The sequence below is a fragment of the Myotis myotis genome, unplaced genomic scaffold (genome assembly GCF_014108235.1).
Source record: "Myotis myotis isolate mMyoMyo1 unplaced genomic scaffold, mMyoMyo1.p scaffold_m19_p_9, whole genome shotgun sequence".
In the NCBI taxonomy this organism is placed as follows: domain Eukaryota; kingdom Metazoa; phylum Chordata; class Mammalia; order Chiroptera; family Vespertilionidae; genus Myotis; species Myotis myotis.
Genome location: NW_023416401.1, coordinates 36,111,271 through 36,126,191, shown reverse-complemented (window position 1 = coordinate 36,126,191; position 14,921 = coordinate 36,111,271). Strand labels below are relative to the sequence as shown.

The 14,921-nt window shown below is 37.9% G+C and overlaps 1 protein-coding gene across 3 annotated transcripts in view; it reads right to left on the bottom strand.

Moving 5' to 3' along the window:
- DLGAP1 (DLG associated protein 1) overlaps positions 1–14,921 on the bottom strand; it is a 617,521-nt gene that overhangs the window by 394,887 nt on the left and 207,713 nt on the right. For all 3 annotated transcript variants that reach the window (XM_036322630.1, XM_036322632.1, XM_036322631.1), the window contains exon 3: positions 11,698–11,803. The gene's annotated coding sequence lies outside the window, so the exon portion shown is untranslated. The remainder of the gene's footprint in view (positions 1–11,697; positions 11,804–14,921) is intronic.

The window sequence follows — 14,921 nt, the reverse complement described above, 5'->3', positions numbered from 1 at the left end:
TTCAGTCCTTGACTTTGTGAAGTTTATATTCCAGTAGAGAGGGCAGGTACCAGCCCTACACACACACACATATACCACACACATCAGGAATGTGGACAATGAGAGAATTACACATTGTGGAGTCAAAATATCACATAATAAGAGATGAGGTAGACATTAAAAAGTGGCCATGGAAGGCTACTCCGATGACATTTTAGCACAAACCTAAAGAAGGACATTGGAGGCAGAAAAAAACCCAAGACATGCTTGGGTAGGAGGAGAAGCAAGAAGTTGGCTCTGCAAACATGGTAAGGAAAGTATCCGCCTTGTTTTGCGAGGAGGCAGCCAGTGGGAGGGATCATAAGAAAGGATGGCAAGGAGGCAGGGACCACATGCAGAGAGGTTTATTGAAGAAAAGCTTCATTCAAGTCTTTATTTGCACCACATTCTATTGAAAAAAATCATGGAACACTATGTGGTCTTAATAAATAAAGGTCTTTAAATGATCACAAAAAACATCACCATGTCTTTTTTTCAGATATATACTATGTGACTACGTCATTGGTATAGGGCAACTGCAGACACTCAGACTTTGCACAGAAAGAAACAAAAACCATTATTGTGGCCAGTTTATCAGCATGGCAAGAGCGAGAGCAAGAGCGAGAGTGAGAGCGAGAGAGAGAGAGAGAGACAGAGAGAACAATTACATACTCCTATGAAAAAAATAACGTGTAGCTCTTTATATTGAAGTTCAGTCTACCATAAACATTTTCTTTCTTTTTTTTTTTTAAATATATTTTATTGATTTTTTACAGAGAGGAAGGGAAAGGGATAGGGAGTTAGAAACATCGATGAGAGATAAACATCAAGCAGCTGCCTCCTGCACGCCCCCTACTGGGGATGTGCCTGCAACCAAGGTACATGCCCTTGACCGGAATCGAACCTGGGACCTTTCAGTCCGCAGGCCGATGCTCTATCCACTGAGCCAAACCGGTTACGGCTACCATAAACATTTTCTTTCACATGGTGAAGAAAGTGAGAAGTAATGACATTTTAAAATATAGCAAAGAGCTGTGATACTTTAGAGCAGAGGTTGTCAAGTGTTTTCTCAAAGGGCCAGGCTTTGTGGGTCATACTGGTTCTATTCCAACTACCCAGGCTTCACCTTTCTGGCACAAAAGCAGCCACAGACAATACATGGAAGAACAGGTCTTGTAAACCTTTCTATTCACAGGAGATGGGTCAGATTTGGCCAGTGGGGTGAATTTTGCTGACCCTTGCTTTAGCAGCGAAATGATATCCAAAAGAACAGCTCCTAGTATCAAGCAGATTCCTAAAATGGAAAAGATTCCAGAAAGAGTGACAAGAGACCCTGCTAGGCTGGATTGGCCAGATATCCTTCTATTTTACTAGCCATAGGCACCAAGTCATGTAACAGTGTACATGACATGTAACAGTGTAAAGAATTCCATTAACTGTCTCTATTGACTATATGCAGATGTTAGAGAAACATTTGTCAAAGCTCTAGTTCTAAGAATGTGTGTGAACCCTTCTGGCACTAAGTAGACAGCTGGCACAGATGATCCTGAAGTTCCCATCCAACTCTGACATTTTATGATTCCAAAATTCAAATTATAATACAATTACTAATACCTGGCAGAATTTCAAACACAGGAGAAATGGTGTTTTATGACTTCTTTTTCCTGGCTTAATATTTTTGCAAATTCTAGATTGCTAATTCCTGAAGCTTGGCAGCTTGAACAATACTTGACAATTTCCAAGTCACATTGCAATTGCTTTCTTTTAATTGAGGATGAATTGGTACAGCATGAAACATCTGAAAACTAAAAATGGATGCTTTGGACAAATCATTTTTTCACTGAAATGAGTCAATCACCACTAAATAATAATTCCACTTTTATACATCAGTCAGTGGATATCTTTGACTAGAACTTATATAGTATAATTATTAAGTACACATTCACTGGCCATCTGTTAGAGCCTAAAATCATGCCTGATATATACTGTGATATAAAAATACTTATTAATTGAGTGAATAACACAGACTCTGCGCCATAGTGCTTAGGTTCAATTTCCTGCTCTGCCACTTACTAGCTGCATGGCTTTAGAGAAATTCCTTGAATTCTATGCCTTTCTTGCTCACTAGTAAAATGGGACTAAAATACTATCTACTCCATGGGGTGTTATGAGAATAAAATGATATATTATCTATAAAGTATGTGGCATAGAGCCGGTTACATAGTCTCAATAAAAATTGATATTATTTCCACTTCTATTTTCATTCAACCAAGTAAAACAGTTATCTAATATGTTAACAGTTTGTAATCCTAGGGCAGAAATGAGCTTCCAGGAGAGCCTGGTGCTATACTAATTTATGGCAAAGCAATACTCAAAGTTCTACTCTAAACTATCTTGCATTCAACATGGAACAAGGCAAACATCATAAAATAAAGAACTGTTAAGATAAATAAACCAAGTACTTTTATTTGCTCTCTGTAATATACTTTTTGCTAGGTATTATGAGGGATACAAAAGCATGGAAAAGGTAATTCCTATTATCTAGGAGTTTTAAATCTTCTCAATAAAATAAAATATATAATCAGATAAAGCTAATTGATGTACTCATTACACATTTATTGAGCATTTACTAGGTATCTGGCATTGATAGCACAACGGGCGATTCAGATGTAATCTTGAGAGGCAAGTCACATAGCTCTGTGAATCCCAACAAAATTTTATGAGACTCAAATGTGATCACTACACAATGGGCTACATGACAGGTTCTCAACACCCTGAGGACTTTGAGGAGAGGCTATCGGTGTCTGGAGGAGAGACACAACCCTCCTCCAGGACGGTTACACCGGAGAAGCGTCTAGGTGATTTGTGAGGCAATGATCTGGAATAAATCTGCTTTTAATGCTATAACTAGTGTCCAGCTCTGATTTTCTTTGAACTTCCCAGCTAATTCCTTCTTCCTGCCCTGCCCCTCCTAAATGAGGGTCTTCCCTGGAATTCAATCATCCATAATTTTTCTTATACCTGTCTCCCTGGGGTAGGAGGTTGGAGGGCAGGGTTCATCTTAATGTTAAGATCCTATTGGAACTCAGGCCCTCAGTTTACCTGCCCAAGGAACCTTTTCCCATGTTTTAACTATGCACAATTTTCCATACTTAGATACAAGTTTGAGTTAAATATAATGAAAATAGAGGGAAAGAAGGAACAATTTAAATGTCAAGGAAGAGATAAATTATTCAAGCTTTTTATACCAATGCGTATGTTATTTACCAGTTACTTCTCTTAAATAAAAATGGATCAAATGTGTGAAACTTTCCTTGTATCCCTCATAAAATATTTTCTTATATATAAGGTTTATAGTTTTAGATCCCAAAAGGAGATTGAAATATGTGGCCAATTAAGCCTCACTATAAGTTTCAGTTAGAAACATTTGAGTTTCTTATTACTTAAGACCCAGGAAGTCTTTGATTAAGAAAGCTGCCTTGCCAGGAAACCAATTTCCCCACCATGGAATATAACTAAAGAGTGAAATACTGCTGAGAACGTGTGGGTGTCAAAGGCAAAACACTCTACTTGTCAACATACACATACAGTATCTTTATGGAGAAGAGAAAGTATCTTAACCTTTCTATAGTGGATCGTCCATGAATATATTTACACTCAACACCAACACAACCACTAAGAACAAAATGCAAACAACACAACAACAAACCACACATGGGAATTGAATAGTGGGGCCAGAAACCAAAACACATTAGAAAACATCAGCAGAGCATAGATCTGATATCCGCACTCTCTTTGACTGTAATCATCTAACTAGGGCAATAAAACACTAGATGGATAATATGGAATTTCATTCAACAAATTCATTCAAATTTACCCAAGGTGGGAGGCAAAGAGATTTCAGAGATGACTCCCAGGTTTCTAATGTAAGCCTTTGGGTGTGTGGGTAGCGGTGACAAAGGTGGGGACAGAGAAGAGCAGAGAAGGGAGGGGCAGATAGGAGGAGGCATTTATGAGTTTAGTTTTGGAAATAATGAGTTAAATGTGACTGAAACACCAGTGGATGTCCTCCTATTTCACACACAGGCCCCAAACATGATGAATAATTCATGTCTGAGTTATTTAAGGAAATGAATTCAGGTAATAACTCAAACTAGGCCATTCTTGCTTTGCTTTTGCTATTCAAACATTCAGGAATCATTTAAACCTACTTTTAATTTATGGTTTGAACTGCTTTCTTCTAAGTCTAGCTTCATAGGTTATATAACACTCCAATTGGTTAATCTCAAATCGGTAGCATCCTTATGTTAATAAATTAGATTTAATCTCAAATTGGTAGCATCCTTGTGTTAATAAATTAGATTTAATCTCTAGTTCTCTCCTCCTGATATAAAAGTTTAAATTATTTCTTAAAGACCAACTCCTTGCTTTCCACCTGTAAAACCAATATGGACAGATAATACAGTAGCCAAGTGGCTCTGATGGCAGACCCTGCTCTGCCACAGACTAGCTCTGTGTTCTCTGGCAAGTTAGTTAGTGTTTCCACAGAGTCTTCATCTCTGAAATGAAGAGTACATTTGAGAATTGATTCATGGCTTAGCACATAATTTAAAAACATTATACATGTACTTGAAAAGAGTTGGTATTCTCCAACGGTTGAATGAAGAAGTCTACGTATAACCAGTAAACGAATCTTATTTGTGTGTTGATCATATCTTCTGTATCTTCAACAAGTTTTCTGTGAGCTTCCTCTACGATTGAGAAAATATCATGGAATCTGTTACTTTGATGATAGATTTGATGATTTCTCCCTGTAGTTGCACAGTAAGTTTTCTCACAAGTGATAGTGAAGATTAAGTGAGGTAACTTAGGTGAAATGCTTAAAACAATGCCTGGTGAAGGGAGTCAGAATGTGCCACCCCAAAATATGGCACTTTGGCACAGGGATTATTTTGAGCCAAAGGCACTTGGAAAAAAGCAGGAAAATAAAACATTACCCTTTGAGACAGCATAGAGGGACTTGGAGAGTATTATGCTAAGCGAAATAAGCCAGTCAGAGAAAGACAAGTATCACATAATCTCACTCATATGTGGAATCTAATGAACAAAATAAACTGATGAGCAAAACAGATCCAGAGGCATAGAACCATGGAAGAGACTGTGGAATCTCAGAGGGAAGGCAGAGGTGGGTGAGTTGTGGGAAGAGATCAACCAAAGAATTGGTATGCATATATGCATAACCCATGGACACAGACAATAAGGTGAAGGCCTGGGGCAGGAGACAGGGTGTGCTAGAAGTAGTCAATGAAGGAAAGAGGGGGCTATATGTAATACTTTCAACAATAAAGATTTAAATTAAAAAAAAAAACTTGTGGAAACAGAAAAAAACACACATTTGTGTGCTTTTCTCATGTTAATCTGTCTTATGTCAATAGCCAAAGACTCTAAGGGTAAATATAAAATTATATCTCCCCTACATTGGCATATACCTAAGTATTTAAATCATGTTTGCTATCATGTTTTTAATCATAAATAAATACCAATAACCAAAAAGTCCTCAAATATTTGAAGTGCCAGAGAGATAGGCATTGTGAATCACTATCATTATTTAGTCAAATGTGTACCTTATTTGATTTATAATTCCCAGATTACATGGGAATGGTAAAGAATTCTGGCACTAATGTTTAAAATGGTTCCATCTTTTCTCTAACCTTAGCTTTTATATAGAAACTAGAGGCCCGGTGCATGAAATTCTTGCACAGGTAGGGTCCCTAGGCCTGGCTGGTGATCAGGATCAATCGGGGCCTTCTGGCTGCCAGCCAGGCCTCCCTTCCCCGGCTACTGGCTGCCAGCTGGGCCTTCCTTTGTTCCACGCCACCCCCTGGTGGTCAGCACACGTCATAGCAAGTGATCAAACTCCCCCTCTCCTGGTCGAACTCCCGCAAGGACACTCTGCATATTAGCCTTTTATATACATAGATGAGCTATTTTAGGTGAAAATTTCTAGCACATGATGAGTATACAGCAAGAACGAAATAATCTCAGCTAACATGCCTTCCCTCCTTTTCTTGTTCTCCTATAATTCTCATCAAGCTGAACCTTTTACTACCTAGTAAATTGTTCTTGGGTATTCTTACAATGTCAACAACTACTCAAAAATGTGAGTTATAATAAATTCCATTATATGCTATTTTATAAAAAACTTATCCTTGCCGAAACCGGTTTGGCTCAGTGGATAGAGCATCGGCCTGCGGACTGAAAGGTCCCAGGTTCGATTCCGGTCAAGGGCATGTACCTGGGTTGTGGGCACATCCCCAGTAGGAGATGTGCAGGAGGCAGCTGATCGATGTTTCTCTCTCATCAATGTTTCTGACTCTCTCTCTCTCTCCCTTCCTCTCTGTAAAAGATCAATAAAATATATTAAAAAAAAAACTCTCAAAAAAAAAACACCTTATTCTATCATACAACAAAAAATACGTTTCTTTAAGAGAGTTCTTAATAGGTCAGTTAATAAGAAATGGCAATTTCAGTTAGAATTAATCTATGTAGAAATAACTATTCTACTGTGAAGGACTGAATTGTCTAAGTAAACAATTTCACCACCACCATGCACTCTGTGTGTGTGTGTGTGTGTGTGTGTGTCCTTAGGGCTTGAAATGACCTCATCAGTATGATTTTCATTTTGACACTGATATGTTTCTGAGACATGACAAATAAACACAACATTCCACAAGTAGATCTTAGCTGTCTTACAGATGTCTGAAACAGTTATGATACTCAAACAGCACCAGAGTTCTTAGCTCCTAAATTATTTGACTTACATAAAAGTAAAACAGTAAGCTATACCTCAAAACACATAAACTTGCAGAAGATTTATAGAATAATAAAATAGAAAAAAAGCAACAGGATTAAAACCTCTGCCAAGATTGATGAAATATACCCCCAAACTTTTTTGATCTATTCCTGTTAAGTAGGCAGCTCTGAATTTCTGCTGAGAAAGTCCTGGGGTTAACCAACAACAAAGTGACAATTCAACCTCAAAGACAAATAAGAGGAGCAGACAAATTCATTATTTGCATGTATCCTGTAGCAAATAAAACATCTATTGACCAAAATTTGATTTCATTTGCCTGTGGGCATAAAGCTGCATGCATCAGGCAAATTGGCTATAAAACTAGGCTTTTAGAGGACAAGAAAGAAAGGGATACATTTGAACATACTAAAATCAGATATAAAGAGTATAGGGACATTTATTCAGGCTAACCCTTTTTCTTAAAGAATCTATATTTTACTTTCTGCCCAAACGGTGTCTAGATAACAAGTCAGAAAACAGAATACAATTGCCAACTTTATGCTTTGACACTCAAAGAGTCACTCTTTTTAAAAAAGGGCCTTGCTTGCTATGTGTAACCAGTGGCAATGGACAGAGCCAAATTTCCTGGATAGATGAGCAAATATTCTGAATTTTCCCATTAGTTTTGTAAATATCCAGTGACTACTAGTAAATTTGGGATACATTTTCTAAACTATGTTCCTTTTTTAGAGTCTAAAATAAAAATTTCCTCCCTTGTAGAATGATATTGGAGAATAGGAATGTAGTCTCCATTACCTTCTAAAACCATGTCTAGGGCTCTGGTCAGCTTAGGGGGCTGCACAAGTCTTTAGAACTAAATATGTTCAGCATATAAGCATGGTATTAACTATTTTTAAGATTTATCTCTAGTCTTTAAAGCAACCTTGCTGGTAACACTAACACTGCCCCCATTTTACAGATAAAAATACTAAGTCACATAGAGCAGTTCAGTAAATTCTCTAAGCTCATGCTGTTAATAGGTGAAAGTTAAGTTTTGAACTCAGATCTTTGTATTCAAAACCCTATTCTTCCAACTTTATTGTCAAATATGTGCCATTAGTCGATTGACTGACACACACATACTTTTGTGCATAATTTTAAGTAGCTCTTTATGATATGCATCCTGAGATTGCAAGAGAAGGCAGTAGAATGAATCCCCAGGGACATTTATCCTAATTCCTTCTTTTTGTAATGGAGGTAACCGAGGCCTAAGGAATCAGCCAAGGACATATAAGAAAGTAATAACAATGTTGGAAGTGAGATTTTTCCTTTAAGCTTAACATTAGGAATGCCATAACATGACATGAAAATTTTAATGTCCTACTATTAGAATAAATTATGAAATAAGTTTTAAAAATAAAGTTTTAAGAATCATGTCATACATTGTTATTATTTATGCTAATACATAGCTGCAATAAGCTTTTTCCAGGGTGCATTTTGAAGCTGATGCTACAACAGAACACATCACAGGAAAAAAAACGTGGGGACTTGGTTTAGAAACACACAGAACAAATTTCACACTGAGCTCTAAAAAGTAGGCATTGAGCCCACTTTCTGGAATAAATCAAAGAGTAGGCAGAAAACAGACAGCAGGAACAGTTATTTTAGCAAGAAAAGTGAGATAAATTTACCAAGCCAATCGCCGGATGAAGGATGCAGATGAAAAGATGCAGAGAGAAAATGTGCAATGTTGATACGTGAACACATTTGAATGCAAGAAAGCAAAAAACCAGAAAGCACAATTGTCCTAAATGTGAACAAACATTCAAATTATGCTGCAGCTGCAAAATTTAAACTCAAGGAAGAGACATTTGCAAAGGAATTTATTAAATAGATGTGATTTCCTGCTTTCACATACCCAGTGGCTCTTTTATAAAGTAAAATGTCCAATTTGTCTTGATATAAATGACATTTCCCTTGTTGTACTCAATCAAATAGCAGAAATTCCTTTGTGAACGACTCTGCTTATTAGAGAGCACAATGCTATTGATAACCAGACGTGCAGGCTCTGAATCACAGAGCTATTCCACCTAATAAAATGCCTTATATATTGAGTATGGTCTTATACAATAGGGAGGTTTTCATGCGAAGGAAATTAGTTTTTCCCTAATGGCATATGCCAGAGCAGTTTCTTTGTAAGAAGTTATGTTTCTTGCTGAAACCAACCCTTGGTTTCCAAACCTGTCCATCTGTCTTCCTGTTCTCCCTCCTCTCTTCCCTCCACATCCCCCACCCCCGCAACCATCCAACACATATTTATAAACCTAAAGTATATAACACAGCAGGGCATCAAATGTATCAAAAGACTTACTGTTGAAGATTTTATGATATTAAGTCATTATCTGACCAGAAAACAGATCCTGACCTTTACACACCTCCCACACTGGAAGTTGGCAAGCAAGTCCTCGTATTGCCAGCAGTCTTGACTGCAGCTGCAATGTAGAACTTGTGACACCAACCTGGATCATTCGTTTTACTTAGTGGTTCCCAAAGTAGGGTCTCTGCACCAGCAGGACCAGCATTACTCAGGAACTTGTTAGACATGCCAATTCCTGAGCCTCATCCCAGACCAATCCATGAAATCACTTGGAAGCCTCCATACAAGACAGCGGTCCAGACCACTGGTAAGTGAAGTCATTAGAAATAAGTCAGGAAACAGAGTGGCAGGTTTTAAATGTTAGTGAAGAAGTTTGGTCAATGGCGAATTGATAAATCAAAGAATATTTTCTGAGCAAAAAGCAGACATGACCAAACTTATATTTAGCAAGACTTCAGGGCTGAATGAGACCGGAGAGGTGATTGCCTTGTTCAGGTAAGAAGGTATAGTCATTTCCTCTTTCTTTGACAACTCAGGAAAGTGACTGGGACTGTTCACTGGGTTTGCATTCTGTGCTCAGGATGTGATTTGTTCTAAGACATGCTCTCTACTGTCAGCCATTCTCTTCACCCCATAGTTTGATTCTGTCTTCTCTTTGGCATTTCTGCCTTGCCATCTGCCACTACCCTGGTTTACCTTTCCCGCCTCTTTCTGCTGCCCTTTTCCCTCCCCCCTCCACTTTCATTTCATTTCAATTTGCACGCTAATGTACATTCTTTAATTTTAAATGTTTGTTACCGGTTTGTTTTAATAGATGCTCCTTACAGAGTTCACCAATTAATTACATTCCTCCTCTAAACAAATGATCTTCCAGGTCACAACACAATGGGAGGCTTTACCTGACTTTATTTTAATCTTATGTCAATCCTTATTATAATCTTTACATCACAATAACAAACAAACTTGGAATCAATTTACTGTGTTAAATCCATTTTGCTGGCTGACCATCTCTGCCACATTATGTTCTGACATGCAAATTTAAGTCACTCATTTCATACAAATAATGACACTGTTAACTGGTTGTTTCCAGATAGGAAAGAGAATAATTAAATATTTGTGTGTCCACAGACACCTTTTATATACAAAAAAATATACAGTGAATAATAAATATAGATATAACGTTATTACATTATCTTTAATTCCAATGTTTTGGTCATACTTCAAATCTTATTATATGATGGCTCAAATGTACATGTGGACCAAGATGTACTTCTTGTTCTGGAATGGGAAATTAATCAATGAATAAGTTAGTTTTGAAACAGAGCTCACTCTGGTTCTATGACATTTGGAAATCACTATTAACAACTTTAAAACACAAAACATTTTCTTCCTGGAGATAGTTCACTGAGGAGGAGGAATATGTGATTTATTGTATGCTTTGAAAAGAAGAAGGAACTATGACAGATGCCTCTGGCTCCCTGGATCACCCCACCTTGGCCCACCTCTGACCCCAGCCACACTCACAGACATACCATTCTGGGCCACTTGGCTCTCTGGACTTTTCAGTGTCTGCCTCCAGTGACAACTCTTTCTGCTTTCTACTTCATGAGGTACCAGCATAGTCCAGCAGGTGGTGCTGTCAATGCCCCAGGGAGCAATTGACAACCAAGGGGAAAGGTCAGTGGATAAACTTGCTGCACATCCTTCAGGCAGAAATTCTGGAAGGTCGCTCTATCATTTTAGGGGTCCCAGAATAATCAAGTTCCCCTGGTACACAGTGGTGGGCTGGTTCACCCACCCTTATTTTGGTCTTTTCTTCCCAATTCATTCTCTGCTCTCAATTTTTGATCCATGGGATTAGCTCCCCAAAAAACTACCCATGTCATTCTCTCATACAAGCAACCTAAACAAAGATGCTAGTTTACAGAAGTACTCAGCAATATCAATCCCCTGTAGCTGACTCCACACGCGTAGTATTCCTGATTCATACTTCATTAAGACCCTTCTTTTAATCTTTTCCAAAGCTACATAATAAAATAAAAGGAGTGAAGGTCATAGTATGGCCTCTGTGCTTCCCCTGCCTTTCTTAGCACACGTAGATCACATTGAGCATGTCTGGGCTGATTAACATTTGTACAACACTCTAAGAAAAAATAAAAGCTGATACTATGCCACCCGTTTTCATAATTCCATGCTTAACCTAAAGTACAACAGTTTGATCCACAGTCATGCCAATGGCATTTGCCTGATCTGCCACTGCAGATTAACAATAAGAATGCAGGGGAAACATGTACAACACATCTCATTCAGAATCCATACAGCCAACTAGGGAGTTAAAAATCACAGTCTCTAAGTCCAGTTGCCTGTTAATGTGTCTGGAATTACAATCCATAAATGTTTATATTCAAATATACCATGCTATCAAAAAAAAAAGAAATTGTTTCCTGTAGGATGGTTGAAGAGAAAGCTGTAGGGATGTGATAAATAAAGGAAAAAAAAGACAGTTTACCTTTGAATATCAATTCTCCATTTTTCTAGCTTGTAAGACAGGAACAGATCCAAACTTTGCAGTTTTTTAGCCCGTTACCACTCGGGGCACGTGATGTGTGACTGTTCTGAAACAACAAAGTGCAATAATTAGATGCAATAACTATCCTGAAACAAAAAGATACTTAAGAAGATCTCATAAGAACTCCTCTGGCAGGCTCCAATTCAATGATGTGAGGAGGGGGTCTCCCAGAAAAGTTACATGGCTCTGGTCTTGCATGATGAAAGCACTTTGTACTTTTATGCTTTTCAGAAAATAAAATCAATCATAAAAATGTCACTGAAATAAATAGGTTTGATATGCTACAATCTACTTTTCTACTATTCACAATTATATCCTCTTTAAAAAGCAATAACATGCACGCATCAATCACTGATTTTATAAGACATATTACACACACGACTGTATTTACTTCCTGTGCATTGTTGTAGCAACACTTCAACACAGCAGCTGTGACTAAAAAAGGAGGTAAAAAATACTATTCTTTTCAGAGTAGTTCATCTGACGTCACAGGAAGACAACAAACATGGCATAACCTTCCCAAGTGTACCACTAGGGGTTTGCCGTTGCCTACGCCACACCACTCCCCTCATGATTAATGATGCCTTCTCAAGAAAGCGCTAAAATGGGACTTCTGCTTGGGCCCAAACGTATGCAGAGGTACGTATCCCCACATCACTTGTTTTATGTGAACTGTAACTATTCTTTCAAAAAGGTCACAAAGAAAAGGACATTGTCACACACAAAAATGATCTGGTGTTGAAAGGGACGGAATTAACAGAGTTCTGCTTCTCTTTTCCTTTAAGCAATATACTTTTGTGGCCCTACCTAGCATATTAAAATATTGTCAGAAAAGAATAAGAAAATAGTAAACCTAAGTATTAAGTGGAGATGTAATGATATTCAGAATTGAGAATATTGAAAGGTTTGAGTAATTTTTTTAACCTAAGTTAAGAATGACAGTGCCTGGCTCTAGCTGTTTTGATTCAGTGGATAGAGTGTCGGCCTGCAGACTGAAGGGTCCTGGGTTCGATTCCAGTCAAGGACACATGCCATGGTCATGGGCTCGATCCCCAGTAGGGAGCGTGCAGGAGGTAGCCAATCAATGATTCTCTCTCATCACTGATGTGTCTATCTCTCCCTCTTCCTTCCTCTCTGAAATCTATAAAAATATATCTTAAAAAAAAGAATGCAAGTGCCTGAATGAATGTAGAAATTCTCTTACAGAAGAGGAATCAGAGGCCAGACCAGGTGACAGGGCTAGCTCGATCTTACTGTGCTAATAATAAAGGCAGGAGGACATCCCAGAATCTCTGCTTTGAAGTTCAATCCCTTTAGAAACTCATACATTGTATTTGTTTCTAAAGAGAATACCAAACATTCAAAAAGTTGAGGGCTTATACAATTCTCTGCAGAACTTCTTTGAGCAATATTTGAGACTGGCACAGTTGACAGGTTAAGTATTACAATGCTGTGGGTGATAAACTGCAAGAACAATAATAACAATGGTATGTACTTTCATAACACTTAAACATGCTGGGAATATTATATTTTCACTTATGTCTCATTTATTCAGGTTACAAAGGATAAAAATGAGATTGTATTATCAAAAGCTATCAGGTATAAGTATGATTTTCATGGTTTAAATATAATTATTACCTTAAATATTCTCATTATACCACTAAACCAGACAAAATCTGAAAGGAATTTTCCCCCTACAAATATGGGGAATTGGTAACTCAAGAAGATAATGGAAAATTGATTATTGTTAAACATACAGAACTGACATTTATTTCTTCATAAGTATTTACTGAGAATATATTTTGTGCTAGACATTGTTCTTTATTGACTGTAAAAACAAAATGGAAAGAATATGCAAGTTCTGGAAAAGAATCCCAGATCCCAAGATATACAATAATAAATCAATTTTAGCCCTGGCCAGTGTGGCTAAGTGGATAGAGTGTCAGCCCTATCACAAAAGGGTATTGGGTTCAATTCCAAGTCAAGGGCATGTGCCTAGGTTGCAGGTTTGATCCCCGGCCCCAGTAGGGATGTATGTGGGAGGCAGCCAATGGATATGTCTCTCTCACATCTCTGTCTCTCTCTCTCCCCCTCCCCTCCCCTCCACTCTCTCTAAAAATCAGTGGAAAGCATATCCTCAGGTAATGATTACCAAAACGAAAAAAATCAATTTTATTACAATTGGAGTATTTCCTAAGTTAGATAAGTAATATAAAGAAGTATCTTAAACACCGGCTGGTATCTTAAATGTCATCTAGCTAGTGGTTCCCAAAATGGATGATAATCATAACTGCCTGGATGGCTGCTGAAAATACGAATTATGGAATTTCACACAAGAGCTATTAAATGAGAGTATTTACGGGTACAGTCAGGGCAATCTGCATTTTGAAAAATGCTCCCCAGTTCATTCTCCTGATCAATAGGTTGGGAAACTTACTGATTCTTGCCTAGGCTCCTCATTATAAAGATGAGGAAATTGGCACTATCATCTCAAAATCAGGATGGCCAATCAGACCAGGGGATTGACTTGCCCAAGGTACTTGCCCCTTGGTGACAGAATTGAGATTAGAATGTCAAAATCCTTATTTCCTGGGATTTTAGCCAGAACTAACCAAGGCCTTCTAACTCGTAGTATAGCTATCTTCCATCTCAAATAATCTCTCTCAAGTTTTCCACTCAATTACCTCTTTTACTGAATAAGCAGCATCATTTAAAATATAATGTTTTATCCTAAAATTTTTATTCAAACTTTATAGCCCATAAGGTAATGATTGTTTGAAGACAAAGTTAAATTATCTGCTTCCTGGTCCTTCTACGCCTGCAGATCCTGGAGTGAGAATGAATTTCAGAACAAGGTCTTCATTTATTTTGTGATTTTCCATATGTCTGAGACAGTGTCAGATCACATAAAAAAAAGACTAGCCCATTTCCACTTCCTCTGCAAACCACTTAGCTAATTGATCCCTTATTTGTGTATAAGAAACATCAAGGCAAAGCTGGATGCATGGGTATGCAACCTGGGCAGTTGCATGAAGCCTCATGCTGAGAATGGGCCTGTGCTTTAATATTTATCTTTAAACAGTGTTGGTGGATTGAGACCAACAGGATAGTGGCACATGTGGGTGAGCAGGGGGTATCTACACATCATGCATGTCCTCAGCCAC